The following is a 13894-nucleotide window of genomic DNA, read 5'->3' on the forward strand; positions in this document are numbered from 1 at the left end:
TATTGTTTTTTCTCTGAAATGGCCACGGAAGGTCTGGCATCATCGTGTTACCCAATTTCCTGTTTCATCATGCAAAATGTATATGCAGAAAATGCTGCCATTTGTGTGAAAGGTCAGAGTGTTTTCAGGTGGGACAAGGCACGTTTTCCTATATAAAGGGGGATTAACTTCAATATTAAATGTACAGACAATTTGCTATAGCTTATGGCTCCCATAGCTATCACTATAAAGTGTCATATTAGCTCCTATTTGCAGCTTTTCAGGACGGAAGAAAGTTTCGAGGCCGAACCTGAAACAAGGTGTCCTCATCGTTGCCAGTGCGGACCCCAGCCCTTTGCTCCACCCTATGGGTGCCTAGCATGGGGCATCGCGCAGCGGCAATAAATGGGGCCCGGGGCTGGGGCCGGGGGCAGTTGCGTGCGGGGCCGCAGCGGGTGGCTGCCGGCGTCCCCCATGGGGTGAGGAAGGCTCATGCACTGGCTCGCGCTGCCGCCTGCAGCCCTCGTAGGCGCTTTGAGATGGCAGGCCAAAATGGCACGAGTGCGCGTGGAGAGCTGCGCTTTCCAAATCACCATCTTTGTATATACCTGCCTGATTCCCTTTACGGTTCTTGGGCCTCATTTCTTTTTTTTCCACCCAGGTAGTTCTTTGGATGCAAAGTGCTGTGCAAACAGTAATTTAATTAACACCTGCTGCAGCCTCCAAGGAAGAGACATACATCCTTCCAGTAATGAAGCTGAAGCTTGAGGAGAAGTTAATTGCCCAAGGTTGTTAAGCCAAGGGCTGGTCTTTCAACACTTCCTCATGTGAATAAACCTCTCTCACTGCTCACATAAGTGATGCCTGTAGCCCCATGGAAATTTCATAGCAAAAAGGAGATCAGGTCAGCTTCCAAGTCGGGGGCTTAACTCTTGATCCAATCCTATGTGCAAAGCACTAGACTCTTGTCCACGCCAAAAAGCAGACAAGAAAATATTTGCAATTTACTCTTACTCAAGTATACTTACTTCTCTTTAAAGTGAGAATCAACGCCCACAATTGCTAAATAAAACTTATATTAAGTAATGGACATGGTCAGGTGTCACTGATGTAGAGAATTAGAAGAAACTTATTTTTGTTTGAAACAAAATGTGTGTCAGACGGAATATCAGATGATTGGTATATAATTTGATGCATTCTGTTACCACCATTGATTTTATACCTGCAGCTTACCTGCAAATATTTGTAACTTACAAATAATTCCAATCTTACATTGCCATGCACTGGTTCTTAGAGCCAAAGTAGTTACTTTTTACAGAATTTGGGAGAAATTTGTTTAGCGTATCTTAACAAAGTTCCACAAAAAGAATAGTGCTTTTCAGAAACAAAAACTTTTTTACTGTGTATTTTTCTTGCAAGGTTAATATTGCACATATTTCCACTCCTCTTCTTAATATCTTTCTGATTTTTGACATTGTTGATTCTGTTTTCCTTGATATTTGGTGAAGCTTTGGTGTTTGTGACCAATGGCTTCTAGTTCTAGCTTTCGCTATTTCTGTAAGCTTTTTTCTCTATAGATTTCATGTCATTCACTCCTCACTGGCCTTATTCACTCCATATTGGCTTTTCTTTTTATCTTTTTTATATATAATCTCATTCCTATAGCTGGCTTCAAATGCACTAAAGATTCAGGAATTTGCTTTTATATTTCTGTCCTGTTGTTTTTCTTCCTGTTGTCCGTCTGGAACTGTCTGTTCTGTTCTTGGATACCTTTCAATTTACCTTTATCTAGTCAAAACGAATCCTCTCTTGTCTGTAATATTTCCTTGCCTTTCTCTTCTGTCACTGATAACCCCATTTCCATCTTTCTTTTGCTCAGACTTGCAAATTCCAAATGATCTTTAGATTGTATTTCAGCTGCCTAAAATGCATCAACAGCCACGGTTATTATGAGAACTACACCCTGAAGTACAATGTCCTTCCAGAGTTTGTAAAATTCCTTTCTGAATTGTCCTTCAAGCATGCATGCTTATTGACTGATCCAAACTATCTAATAGAAACAGCAGACACATAATGAAAAACTATACCTATATAATAAAAATGAACTTAAATCAAAACACACCAAGTCATTCTTTGTTCGACTAAATCATCCCACGTGTGAAAATTTGGCAAGCTTGTCTGTACACAGTTTATGAATTCTGTTTGATTTGGGGTGCATTTTTTTTTAAGTGGAACCTGATTGGCTTCTTCACTGTCTTTTGCTTTCAAATTGCTGTAAAGCCTGCAAGAGTTTCCAGGCAAAATTTTGCACCTGGCACAAAGCTGACGACAGAGGGTCATTAAATTTGGATGTTTATCCGTTCAAATATTTTACCCCCGGGCAAATATATGCCTCCAGCCCAGGAGAAAGCAGTTGTTCAAGTAGCTGAGGGGTGGGGGGATTCACTGCTGCTCACGCAAGAAGCCCGACAGGAGAACTGGAGGTTCTTATAGAAATGTTTTTTCACTTCTATTTTAGTGCAACTGTCATTGGCATGTTTGTACTTACGTGTTAGTGCATGTGTGAGAGGGGAAAAAAGAAAGAAGATCAGAAGCAGAAAAACAGCTGAAGGAGAGAAATTCTGTGTTTTGCAGAGAAGCTGCTTGATGCCAGAAAGTAACCTTGAATGTCTCTGAAGTCTCACTCGTCTTCAAGAATGACCAAGAGTGATGAGGAAGCCCAGGGTGTAGTCAGTAGCTATTTTTACACCTCTGTTTATCTTGTGTCAGCTGAAGTAAAAAGCACGTGGACTTTTGCGGATTTTTTTTGGTTTTGTTTTGTTTTCTTTTTTGAATAAAGACTCTGTGTCCATTTGCCACGGAAAGCCCATGAACTTTGTTCTCTGAAAGGCGGTGTCTAAGTCACCGGGCTGCTCACAGGAGGGGGCAGTACTGGTCCTCTTTTGGGAAGTAATTAACCAGTGAGATCCCCTTCCCTTCAAGGCATTACAGAGATTCTGTGCTCAAAAAGTGTAGCAGATCTGCCTCAAGGAGGAACAAAGTGCTGGTACCTCCTTAGACTGAGCACAAGCACATTGAGCCTACGCTCGGGGCCCACAGACGTGTATGAACTCTTCCAGGGTGGTGCAGCAAGCTATTGCATTGTCCCATGCAACTTTCCTCTTGGAAGTAAGTTAAACTTGTCAACAAATATCTGCAGTCTTTCTAGTCTGAGGTGCCAGGATTTGCACTCTGACAAAAGGAGAGGCTTCTCAGAAGTGCACTTGCTGCTGCCATGTTAAAACCCTGCTGGTGCTAGCAGGGTCCCAGCGCTGTTTCTCTGACACTAGTTGACAAAGATATTTTGGTTGACAGCTGAGCAAGGGAACACATTGTTGACTACAATGTGTAATGGGGAGGTCCGTACATGACTGGTCTTGCATGATACTCTGAAAATGACTGCCCACACTTGTCACAGAATTCGTGAACGCTGATAACATCAACTGTGTTCAAACGTGTTCAGCTGTCTCCAACTCTGCATGTTGAGACAATCAGTTTTTGAGGGCTGTGAAATCTTGCATGCATTTCTGTGACTCTGTGATCATGAGATAACATCGTTGGTTAGTTTCCTAGCCAAAGTGTGGTATACAGCTATGATGACTAATCCTCTTTAGATTCAGGAATTTATGCAACAAACCAGGTAGTTGTGCTTTTTCTCCTTACCTTCTGACTGTCTGCTCTGACTCTTTTCTCTGGTCTGAACAAGTATTTTGCTAGAATACAAAGGTTTCAAATTTCTTGCATGAGCCTAAGGAACCAGCAGTGACTAAAACAAAGACATATGCAAATTTGATAGATGCCTATAGTGATAGCAAAAGCTTCATTAAAATATGCTTTAAAAGTAGGTGTAACAAATGCTTTTTCATTTTAAGCTCTTTTAAGGTGTTGATTCATACCGTCAATTCATAGTGCAGGTCTGACTAGACCATAATGCTTTGATCTTTCTGAAATACGTAGATTCAAACTATATCATAACTGTGATGCAGAGTTGTGTTACAACACAAAGGGGAAATCCTCTCACATTTCCCCCAGAAAAGGATATTTTTTGCCATTCCATTCACACAGGGTAACTTTAAAAGCTTTCCCCATGTATTCAGGGATATTCTCTGTGATGGCGGGTTGCTGTAAATGGTCCTGGCAACCTGTGACTCCTCGTCCCAGTGTAAGGTATAGCTATGGAAAATGGGATGTGACTGGAAGCTTGAAATAATTGATAACTCTTGTGAATTAAATCATACTGGGCATAGTTTCTTCAATCAGGGACCAGCCTGCTAGTGCACAGCCCAGTAATTGATTCTGCTCTATTAAAAAAGGAAAAAAAGGATGAAAAAGTTTAATTCAGAATTTGAGTGCCAAATATACATCTAAATCTATGTCATTAATGAAAAGTATTCAAAGTTGTCAGACATCTGTTGCTCCTTCTCAAGTCTATGGGGGCTGAGAAAACTCAATATCTCTAGAAATCAGAATGCTCATTTGGCTGACTATGTGTGAAATTAGATGCTAAGGTATAAGTATCTATGTTGCATATACTGATTTTATTGTAATCCACCAGTAATGTGTCATGGGAGTGTCATGGGATCATGAAGCATCATGAAATCAGTGAAGCTGAAAAAAAAAATAGGGCAAATTCTTATTTTTGGCAAGTCCTAGTTAATACACTAGAATAAGTTTTTCAGGATGGTGGTAAACATGATGGATGAACTCTTTAAATCACCACAGTAAACAACCAACCCATAAAGATCAGCTTTATACATAAGAAACTCTTTGTGAAATTAAAGAGCTGTAAGGTAGTGGGCTAGATTAAAATAAAGTCCTCTAAAAATATCTTGACTGCTAATGTATTTTTAAAAGAATAAAACAAAATAAAGCTATTGACATTCCTAAGGGCATGTCAGGAAAGGTAACTGAAATACAGCAAAAATCCTAAGCTTATTTAGAAGATGAAGTTGTTAAGAGTAGGCAGGGGCAGCATGTGGTGTCAGGGATCTATCCCATTATTCCTCTGATATTTCCATTATGCTTTGCAGTCTTTACAATGCAAACAAATTTCATTTTCACTGCATCCGTTCAACCTAAATGAAATCAGTGGAAGCAGAATTTAATCCATGATTTATGAGGCTTTGGATATCATGTATACCTTGAAATTTCTGCCCTAAAGACAGTGACAATGCTGCAGGCCAAAGCAGTGCTCTGCGTGTATTTGTTCCATGATTCTTATGTTCACACAGTTTATGGATGAGTCAAATTCTACAGAAAACTCATAGAACTGATACAGTGAAGCTAACCAGAACTTCTTGTTAAAAATATACCAAAACTTCCTGATCTGCTTAAGAAAGGGAAGTCTAGACCAAGCTAGCGTGGCCGGTTCCCCTGGGCCTCCCTTGAAGCATGGACCTGGGCAAAGCCAGCCACACCTCTGGGACATGCAGCTGAACTCAAGCTGTAAATAACTGAAAAAGGAAAATAGCAAACAAAAATGCTGAAGTATACAGCTCTATTAAGAGACATGCTTAAGAACATCCTGAGGTACCTGTGGCTTAACCTATTTCTATCTCTGTTTTGGGGCTTCATATAGCAGCTGTCATTATAATAATGAAGTGATGAGATTTGTTCTGTTGTTTAATCGCAGAACTAGAAACAATGTGCATTCCTGCAATCCAGTTAAGTACTCTGTATCTGAATTCTCTAATTTCAAAGATAGTCTTTAGGAAATTATCTTTATAGCAAATCATTTTTTAAAAAAGTGCATGTAATTGAAGAGTCTATCATATTGTAGAATTATTGATTATGATAAGTACTTTTTACTTACACAGTATTTTTCATCTCAGAATCTCATAATATTTGCTACAAGGGACAAATAGTAATAGTCCCACTGCAGATGAAGAGCTTGGAGGAAAAATGAGAGAATTAATGTTTTATTCAAACTACCTATCAAATGGCAGAGCAAGACTAGCTAGCTCAAGACTAGCTACCTGTTTCTCTGGTGTCTCTGGGGGGGATCCTACAAGCAAAGGCCTTTCATTGCATTTCTCTAGGATGGAAACCAACAGACTTTCATGCAGATCTTGGTGCTATAGATTTTCGGTGCAAAACATGACCGTTCCCAGTCTCCAGTTGGATACAACACCTGCAAGTTTTCTTTTCAAGAGCTGCTGCCCTATATTAATGCAGTAACCAGCAAGTTTTATATGACTAAATTAGCAGAAGGAACACAGTATAACAGGAGAAAAGACATTTTAAAACACTATAAAAGTCTTTCTTAATTATCAATATATGCCTCTACAGAGGTCGGTCTGTCTTCATCCCAGCCTCTGTCACCTTTTGGAGATCAAAAGCTGAGCTTGCCCCCTAACAGCTTCTGTTTCGTTCTGTCTTCCAGTGACCGCATATTTATCCTCCTAAAACCGTGTTCCAAAGTTGTGGACTTATATCCCTCTCCTATGTCAGGCCTGACCTGTGGTGCTCAGTGTGATTTAGAAGTTGAACCTCAGATTGAACAATACCTGCTTTGTTGGGCAACCTCTTCTGGTAAACGGGGGTTAGCTGGAGATACTGTTCACTTAGCAATACATACAACTAATTGTGTACGTTTTTACAGCAAACAAGACAGTAATTAGCACATACACAACTCAAACATTATTAGAGGCCCTTCGTACCGGAAAAGCCATTCAGTACTTTTGATTCCCACTACTTTATCTCACCTACAAGTCCCTCCTGTTTTCCATCTGTTTCGTATTGTTTAGTCAGAAGATGAAAAAAACAAGTAAAATTTTAACAAAATTATATCAAAAGAAAAGCACAATAAAATTTCTAAGATGTCTATAAAAGTCTATGTTGGTTCAAAAGGAATTATCTTGATGTATAGGACTGTAGAAAAGATTCTTACAACAGCAGAGTGCAACATAGGCTTTAGCAGTAGAACTGGTGTATAAAGCTCTGGGTAAACAGAAGACAGATGGCATATAACAATATATAGTATATGTAAATTTATATATTCTACTATTTCATATTTAAAATTTATAGGTAGATTATATATAGTACAAAAATGCAAAAAAAAGTACAAATGGGTTTAGAACACACATTTGATGCATAAGCTTGATTGTATTTTTGTTAGAGCATTCTTAGTCCAAAATAGCCATTAGAAAATGCTGTGTTCCTAAAGCCTTGCCTTGGCAGCAAATCATAGCCTGATCCTGCAAATATTGCGCACTTGAGTATTGAAGTCATATTGTAAATATTGTTATGAACTGAAATACCCTAAGCTGCCTGTGTTTTTGCTATTACCATAATGGCCTACTGTAGTTGCAAAAGGAAGGAGTAAATGCATTTTGTAAACATATTTTAAAATATTAATGCTCATAGCAAATGTTACCTGGTCCATGTTGTAGTTACTTTTCTAAAAGAATGTCATCTAAAAATGCTGTTTTCAGAAAAGGTCGAGATGGTGGTTTCATGAAGTTCATCACCCTGCTTCCTTTTGGTGTGTGGGAGGGCCCGGGGTCGCTCAGTCATCACAGAAATCATTCGGGCCTGACTGAAAGCTCGTTGAAGTCAATGGAGACAGGCAGCTACATAAAATGTAGCATGTGCTGAAACGCTTTCCCAGATTTGGTCCCTAATGGAGAATCCAGGTAGCAGTGATGTAGATAATTGCTCAGAAGTTACAGCTGTGCCGAGGTGAACAGCAGTCTGGCGAGAAGCACACCTCCCTCTTAGGCTTGCACAGACTGCATTGAGCCAGGCTGGGGAAGGGACGCAGGTTACAAAACACCTCCCCTCCCCAAACTTTTAGCTCAGATTTGTTCCCAGAAGGACCAGTTACACTGCTACTGCCCCAAAAGCCTGTGCTGGTGTTTTTAACCAAGGTCAGTTGCCTTGAAAAACTGCTCTGGGACTGCGCTTCGCAACGCTGGGAAAGGGATGTTTCCTCCCATCCCTTCCTGTCCCCTTTCCACTCAAAATGCTTGAGCTTCCCTACATAACTGCTATTTTCCTTTATCAGAGCAGGTCCCTTTCTGGGATCTAAGTAGCCTTAGCGGAAGTACTCAGACGCTGGAGGTGGTGGCAGTAGGACGGGGTGGGAGGTAGCTGTGCAGTGGGACAGGGCCCACCACCGCACTGCCACTAAGCACCTCCGAGTGAAACTGGAAGGACCTGAGTGCATGCAAGGCTGGGGAAGATAAGACAGGCTTCACAATGTCTAGGGTCTCCTTATTTTGCAAGAAGTTTGATTGTAAGTTGAATGTCAGTAGATACCCCTGGATACAGCAGGGAATTTTAGGAGGCTGCTGCCATCCCCAGTGAGGAAGAGGGCCCTTTGCTGCTTGGGTTTTCACTGCTTTTTTTCTTTAATTGTGTGCACTGCTAGGTTTTACATGCCCTGCTGACCAGAAGGCTTTGCACCAATACCTCTGCCCTCCTCCAGGTCCCAGCCCAAGTTTCTGGGCCTTTGTTGAGCCAGCTGGGGTGTGCTGGGCACGATGGGAGGAGGCGCCGGCCTTCTCATCCTGCTGCGTGTGCTCCTGCCTGCCTTGCCCCGGGCAGCCCCGGCCTGGCACACAGCTGCATGGCGCCGCTGTGTCCCCATTGCCTCATCCCTGAACCAACACACTTTTGCTCTGAACAAAACGTAATGCGTTGCACTTTCCTGGGTGAAGCCAGAAGCAGTGCACATGCCCACCTGGCTTCCTACCATGAAACTGCGGATCACACATGAGGGAGTTATAAACCTGATGGTGAACTAGTATCCCAGATGTTTCCTGGGAAGGCAGACTCCTCAGCTGACCTAGCATGTGGCATGACCCATAGTCAGGAGCTCAGTTTGCCACCTTTGCCATGTATCTCCAAAGCCATGGGGTCCGCCTGTCTGGGCTGTGCTTGGCTAGGGTGTGTAACTGCTGTCACTGCCCTGGGTGAGTGACAGGATCACGGTTTTGTGAAACTTGGCGAGGGTTACCTGAAAACAGAGCAGCCAATAATGAAGGAGAGCTACTGGAAATGATCCACCCATCCTTGCTGCACTGTGGCCACCGCATCTGTGACAGCTGGGGCAGGCGTCAGCCCTGTGGCTGGAAGCCACCAACACCATCCCTGACAGGTGAAAGGGGCTGGTGACGGAAACTTTACTTAAGAGTGAGAAAGGATATTTTATATGCCAATTTGGGGAGACAACAACCATTTTTCCATCTTTGTTTAAGGATTTGCAGCCCCTGCAGTGACTGCAGCTTGCCAAGGTCACAGCCACTCACTGCAAGAATCAGAAGCGAGTGCCAGAGCAAGCGCAGGGGCTGCGAGGAAGAGGATGAGTGAGGAGAGCAGGGTCTGCCAGGTGAACATGCACAGTCATGGCGCGGGCAGCACAAGCCAAAGCAAACGTTGAACAGATGCGTGCCTATGTCCAGCCCCAGAGTGCGGAGGAGCAGGTCTCAGCACAGGCGCTGGGAGAACCTGGGAAAGGGCAGCACTGCTGCAACTTTCTTCATGCCTCCAGTCTTCTCAGCTTGCTCCATGTTCATCTGCCGTTCAGGTCCCACGGTCCCTGTCCCTGACAGCAGGAGCTCACCTGTGCCCAGTGGTCCCATGGGAGCACAGCTCCTGCAGGGCTGGCCGTCCTCACAGCCGCCTCCGCTTCCAGCTGGCGCCTTGCACACACCTGTGCCACTTGCTGGATTATAAGTACATATTTATACCTACACCTAAAAGGAAGTGGTGCTGAGTAAATAGACTAGTTCTGCAGTTTTCCTTGTGTTTTTGCACTGTTTAGTTTTTGCATTGAAATCCGTGCTTTTTCTTGGAACGGAAGAAGTTTGGGTGATGTTCAAGGTTGCTGGTGGATGGCGTTATGCTCCAGGCACTCGGGGAAGGCAGGAGGGCAGGCACCGGCGGTGGTCTGCCACAGACAGGCCTGTTTGCATGGTGTTGGCCAGCTGAGAGGTGTGAAAAACCTGGGCAGCATGTGGCAGGTCCGCCAGCAGCAGAAGGTATACTCAGAAGGTATCCAAGCTCCCCCCCCAGACTTCCCTTCTCTCTTCTTCGCTGAACCAAAAGAAATCCAACCCCACAAATCCCCCCCCCCCCCAAACCACCTAATGCCAGTCCTCGGAGTGTACCCAGCAGAGGGAATTTTGACAGGATTTTGACTGTGGTTTTAAGAGGCCAAAACCAGGACCTTATATGAAACAGTGATCCAACTTTGGGACAGGCCTACTACCTACAATGAGAAAAACATAAACGCAACAGCATGTGCTACAGGAAACTAAGAAACTAACAACATAATATACCAGAACATGTTTGACTTGCATAATTTTATTTGAAAATGCCCTGAGTACACCACAAGAGCAACCGATGGCAAACTGCTTAGAAAGCCCCACCCTATGCATAGTAAATATTCAACAAGCGGCGAGGCAGTGTCCATAAATGATCAAAAAGCTCTTGAAGCTAGATGCTTACAGCATTGTGCAATTATTGCAATCTGAGCATTTTTTGAGCAGGGCAAATATTTGCTCTCAATTTCATGGCTGACTCTGCCGCCTGCGTGTACGTACATCGCTTCTGTAGACACAAGAATTCCAGTCTCGCCTTGTTTGCTTTTGGGTTTTCGTGCAGGAGGAGTGTTCAGTGCCAGCGCGTAACGTTACATGTATACAGCTATTTACTTTTCGCTGACGTTCAGCTAGTTTTCAATGGCAGCTGATGCTATTCACTTAATTTTTGGCTTGGAATAAACAAACACGTGGTTGCCACTGCCACTCATGACTCATTAAGTTGTGTTTCCTAACTAGGTAATCAATTACCTGAAAATGCCGTGACAACACAGTTTATGAGCTGTGTACCGCAAAGAAGACAGTAACACCACCAAAGGTCTCATTCTTCAGGCCTTTTGCAGGCAGCAATACTGTATTGGGACTTCTAAAATTTGGCCCCAATTAAGAGATTTTTTCTCATCGTTTTAATCTCATGTTTGCAAAATTTCCAAATTAAAATTCATCTTTTTTCCCTGCTTTTATCCTTACCTTTTTTTCCATTGTACTAAGGGCTAAGTTATATCATGGTCTTGTGAAAGGGCGAAGCATGAATTACATTAGCTAAGGATGAACATAACTTTCCCTTTCCACTTGCTTCAGGGCATAACACTTTGCTAATTAAAATACCCTACTACCAGCTCATCTGCGTTGCCCAGTGTGCTGGGGAGGCAGAGCTAATCAGGACTTCACTCGCTGCTATGTGGTATAGGATGCAGGGGCAAAAAGCACATACTGTTCCCCTCCTCATGCTGGTGATGTTATGCAAAACCTAGAAGGCCCATTTGGGGCTGTAGGGGTATGGCTGTTTGCTTTCATGCGTTTTCCACAGTTTTGGAGTGCAAGCTATACGTTTGGAGGATGAAATCAAACATTGAAAAAAAATTTTAATTTAGTGTTTAACTACTCTTGGCACCCCTGGAAAGTTTTAGGTGACTAACAAAAGTGATCAAACCCCCTTCATCTAACCAGTCTAAAAGTACTGGGTCAGATTGAATTCAGCCATGTTTCATTTGCAGGTCTATCAATTTCCCCAAGAAATTCGTTCTTAGGGTGGAAGTGTTTATTTTCTCCTATGCCAGTGGCATGACTGTATTTAATAACTTGCACATTGCAAATGTCATTACATTAATGCTTGAATTATTTATATCTTTGTCATGCCAGCATAATAAAACTTGCCCTCTGGTTTCCAGTGATTTGGATTATTTGGTGTTTGCGCATCATACTGTATGACAATAATATGGGACATGATTCATGCAGGTAGGCTGCTTTGATAGACTTTGGTAAGCCAAAGTTTGTAGGCTGAGATGGTATCTTGTGTAAGTAAGTCTGACTAATATCACTGAATAAGACAAGCTTTTTAGTGCCCAAGCCCTTCTTCAGGCAGGATGTAGAAGCAAGCTTCAAAGCTGAGCATAAATTGAGGACAGTTGCTCTAAGTTGAATTAGGTATAAGATAAAACACCTGGCAGAAAAGGTAGTTGGTACATGTGCAGGGAAGTGGAGAGTTTTGATAAATATTAGGAGATATTTATCTCTTGAAGTATGGAAAGGGTATCATCTGGGTAATGTGAGGGTGGGGAAGGAGGAGATTATGGTGTGCTATGAAATCAGTATCTCAATCTGGATTTAACACAGAAGTTTGTTGCTTCTATTTCAGACCTGAAGAAGAGCTTGTGCTGCTGCAAGCTTGTTTTTGTTTTTAAATTAGACGAGATAGTCTGGCAAAAGATATTATCACTACTTACAAATCTTGTCTTGTTTATGTCCTTATGCCTTTCTGGCTACTATATTGCTACCTCTTTCAATACACTTTAAATATATACTGAATACAGCTTACTTACTTTGACATATGATAGTAGGTTCTAATTTTTCATTTTATAACATGTAAGGGAAGTGATGTATTATGTGACAAAGTTCACTAAGGAAAGTAACAAAATAAAGTCATCTTTTTTATGGGACACTCCAGATTTTAGAATGGATTTTTCTGAGAATAAATGTCCCTCTGCTGTACTGCAATTTTTCTTCAGTCCTATTTAAGATGTATGGAAAGATACCAGTGTTTTAGGTTTTTGACATCTAAGTTGAAAATTCGATTAGTTTAGTTCTGTTTTCCATCTCAGTTTTGATATGCACTCAACTTGGGATACATGTTTTCCTTTTTCTATTTCAGGAGATAGGTGTACACCTTTCAGACAAACAGGAAGTGCTTTATCATTAATACAGACATGTTATGACAAATAATACTCTTATTGATACAGAGTGGTGTTGTCCTCAAGTATGCTTTCCTTCCAGACTTTTTTTCAGAACCCAGAGTAAAAGAAACCAGCAGCTGAAGTTCTGTCAATCCCAAATGAAACCTAAACCAGGCTTGTAAGTCTAAGTATAAAACTGACAAGAAGATGTGATCAGAATTTGCATATGCCAGCTTCATTTGCAAAATCAAATTCTGACAGGAAATGGAGAACAACAAAATCATCCTCAAGTGGATTCTGATAACTCTGAAATTTGAATTTTTATCTTCTTTCATTTGATCCTCTTTAAGGATTAATACAGTGCGTCAGGACAGTGCCTCCTACACAGGCAACTTAACAGACAGAAAATAATGTTAAAAGGTTTTATATCACAGTAGAATGAAAAACATTTGTAATAGCAGGAGAATCAAAAATGAATTTAAAGGAAACAGTTGCTTTTTCATAATTATTCTACTTAATTAAATCAGTACAAGAATTGTCCTATTTTTCCCTGAGGTATGAGACTGGTCTCTAATTAGCCAGTGAGGAGGAAACGCGGAAATATTGTTACATATTGTGTCATCTGACCTCGATCGATGCACAGTCTCGGTTTGGTCGGTTCGCCTGAAGTGCCCAGGAGAGCCACGGGGCTCTCGGCCTGGCTGCCACCGTCGGGCCGAGCAGCTTTTTTCTGCGCAGTGTGTTTTCAGCACTTGGCGCGGTGGTGGCTGCATTCCCAGGCAGCATAGTAACGTGTACATTTAAATAAAATATTCACACACAAGTCACATAGCTTGCTTACAGGCACACTGGGATGGTTCTCTTAGTGTGCCTAATTTCCATGCTGGAAAGTCCCCTTGCAAAAGTGACAACATCTTTCTTTAAATACCTTCAGTTTGGTTATCTCAGAAGCTCATCGAAGCATTTACTGTGAAAGGGCATCTGTGAGAACTTCTGTGATTGGTACAGCTGCAGTAATGCCTGGGAATGTTTTTAAGAGCCTATAAAACTAAAAAGACAGTTTGTTCAAAGACCAAATACCTGGCAAATACATGCCAGAAATATAGTTTGTTTTTCCACAGTTGGCCTCACTGGCCACTTAGAAGCTGTATCCTGTAT

This window comes from Apteryx rowi, unplaced genomic scaffold, assembly GCF_003343035.1.
Source record: "Apteryx rowi isolate R43461 unplaced genomic scaffold, aptRow1 scaffold_341, whole genome shotgun sequence".
NCBI lineage: Eukaryota > Metazoa > Chordata > Aves > Apterygiformes > Apterygidae > Apteryx > Apteryx rowi.